General features: G+C 50.2%; 1 non-coding gene across 1 annotated transcript in view; it reads left to right on the forward strand.

Annotated features, from left to right (window-relative positions):
- The first annotated feature begins 2,339 nt into the window (after positions 1–2,339).
- LOC129219475 (small subunit ribosomal RNA) overlaps positions 2,340–2,352 on the forward strand; it is a 1,812-nt gene continuing 1,799 nt past the window's right edge. Inside the window, exon 1 of the ribosomal RNA XR_008580426.1 lies at positions 2,340–2,352. This exon is cut by the window's right edge and continues 1,799 nt beyond it. This is a non-coding gene — a ribosomal RNA (small subunit ribosomal RNA).

Genomic DNA, 2,352 nt, shown 5'->3' on the forward strand with positions numbered 1-2,352 from the left:
TACATAACGGATTGGGTCTCTCGGGACTGCATCGATAGGCCAGCGGTAGAGTCCGCCACACTTCCGTTCTCCGTAAGAACGGGATTTTTTTTTTTTTTTTCGCGGAAGAGGATACGGTTGGTGACCGCAGGGATCTCTCGGGAGTCCCCGCCGGGGCACTTGCGGCGTGATCCTCCGTACTTCAGCTCACCGAACGAACGTGTTGTTTCGCGAAAGAACGGTAGATGACTATTAAATCCCTAGGGATCGCACCGATAAGCTAGCGTTTCGCGGAAAAGGGTACGGCACATAACGGATGGGATCCCACGGGACTGCATCGAGAGGTCAGCGGTATAGTCCGCCACACTTCCATTCTCCGAACGAACGGTGTTTTCTCTTTTTTTTTCGCGGAAGAGGATACGGTTGGTGACCGCAGGGATCACTCGGGAGTCCCCGCCGGGGCACTTGCGGCGTGATCCTCCGTACTTCAGCTCACCGAACGAACGTGTTGTTTCGCGAAAGAACGGTAGATGACTATTAAATCCCTAGGGATCGCACCGATAAGCTAGCGTTTCGCGGAAAAGGGTACGGCACATAACGGATGGGATCCCACGGGACTGCATCGAGAGGTCAGCGGTATAGTCCGCCACACTTCCATTCTCCGAACGAACGGTGTTTTCTCTTTTTTTTTCGCGGAAGAGGATACGGTTGGTGACCGCAGGGATCACTCGGGAGCCCCCGCCGGGCCACTGGCGGCGTGATCCTCTGTCCTTCAGCTCCCCGAACGAACGTGTTGTTTCGTGGAAGAGGGTACCATAGATGACCGTAGGGATCCCCAGGGACCCCACCGGTGTTCTTGCGGCGTGGCCCGGAGCACTTCCGCTCACGGAATAACTGTTGTTTATCATTGCATCCGGATTAAACCTCTTCCGGTTTCTGCGTTAATTGCGTGGCTGTGTGTGACGAAATTTCTCGTTATTGCAGGTGAGTTCCAGTCTTTGCGGATAAACCAGGTGATCACATTAAATGGATCTCGTATCTGTGTTAATTATGCGTTTCGAGAAATCCCTGCCTTTTGCAGGAGAAGTCAACCCTTTGCGGATACGCTAAAATGGGATCTACAGACATTGATTACAACAGCTACACATCAAGGCTATGGTCGCGTGCGCAGGCCTGCCCGGCCGCCCCCAAGGGCGCGCGGGGCGAAGCTTTTTTTTTTTTTTTTTGACATTAATCAAAAACTGATTGGCTTAAATAGACCTATCAAAAAGACGTTCTCTGAATTGCCATACTTCTGGTGTTACAATGCAAAGTATTAAGACATGTGACAAGATTGAGGGAAAAATCAGTACACAAGCAAGAATCGAAAATTAATGCCGATATAGAACGTTAAAATTTGACGGAATTCCATTGGAGGCAAGTGTAAGAGGCAAGCGCTGCCATTTCAAGAAATTATCAATAGTAAGTTTTTTAAGCTAGGTAGGAAATTTCAGTTAGGTTGTGTTAAAAACGTAAAAATAATTGAACTAGAGTATCAAAGTATTTTCATTCTTTAAAGTGCATTTTGTTAGTCTATTGGTCAAGATTTGAGGGTTAGCCTCCAAGGGACCATAAAAAGATCAAGTCCAAAAATCGAGCAACTCCAAAAAAAAAAAAAAAAAAACCGACTAAGTCCAATGTATGGAAAATTGAAAACACACGCGGAAACTCGCGAGGCAGAGCGGAACCACAATCACCTACTCTTGACAAATGTGCCTCGGCGAGAGAAAAACAGCCGCCCGTTTTTAACGAACCGTCGATGAGCGTGAGGGGGAACCCAACACAATTTCAATGAGATTCGCACTAAGTGTGGGCAGTGTCTGCTCGGAAGATTAGTTGGTGAAGCATAGTTATGCGCTGTTTTAGCAGCGTGTCGGCTGAAATCGACTAATCAGAGAGCCGAGACGGTATTTCGCGGTGATCACGGTAGCATTCCGGTGATTCGCCACGTGTCTCCTGCCGACGACCACCCGGTGGGTCCGAGCGCCGGGATTCCCTATAGTTCAGTGCTGCTTATCTGCTTGCGGCTCGGCGATATGACCCCGTAGCTGCGCATGCAAAACCGTGGTTACGGAAGCGGGTTTTCTGCCGCTTCGTCCGAACGTGAATCCTCGATGACTGTGCGCTCTTCCTCCTGGGCGTTGAAGCCTTTGGGGAGGTGATTCTGTGTTCAGAACCGCTTCGGAAGAGCTCGTTTCCTAGACCGTATTGAGTTACGAGGGGCTTGCCGTCGATCGCTGGTCCCGCGCCCCCGTCGAGTGCGGGGGGCATGCAGTACGACTGTCGGATTCGTGTCTCGAATGTCCGGCTAAAGCGGACTCTACCTGGTTGATC

This window comes from Uloborus diversus, chromosome 3 (genome assembly GCF_026930045.1).
Source record: "Uloborus diversus isolate 005 chromosome 3, Udiv.v.3.1, whole genome shotgun sequence".
Classification (NCBI taxonomy): Eukaryota; Metazoa; Arthropoda; class Arachnida; order Araneae; family Uloboridae; genus Uloborus; species Uloborus diversus.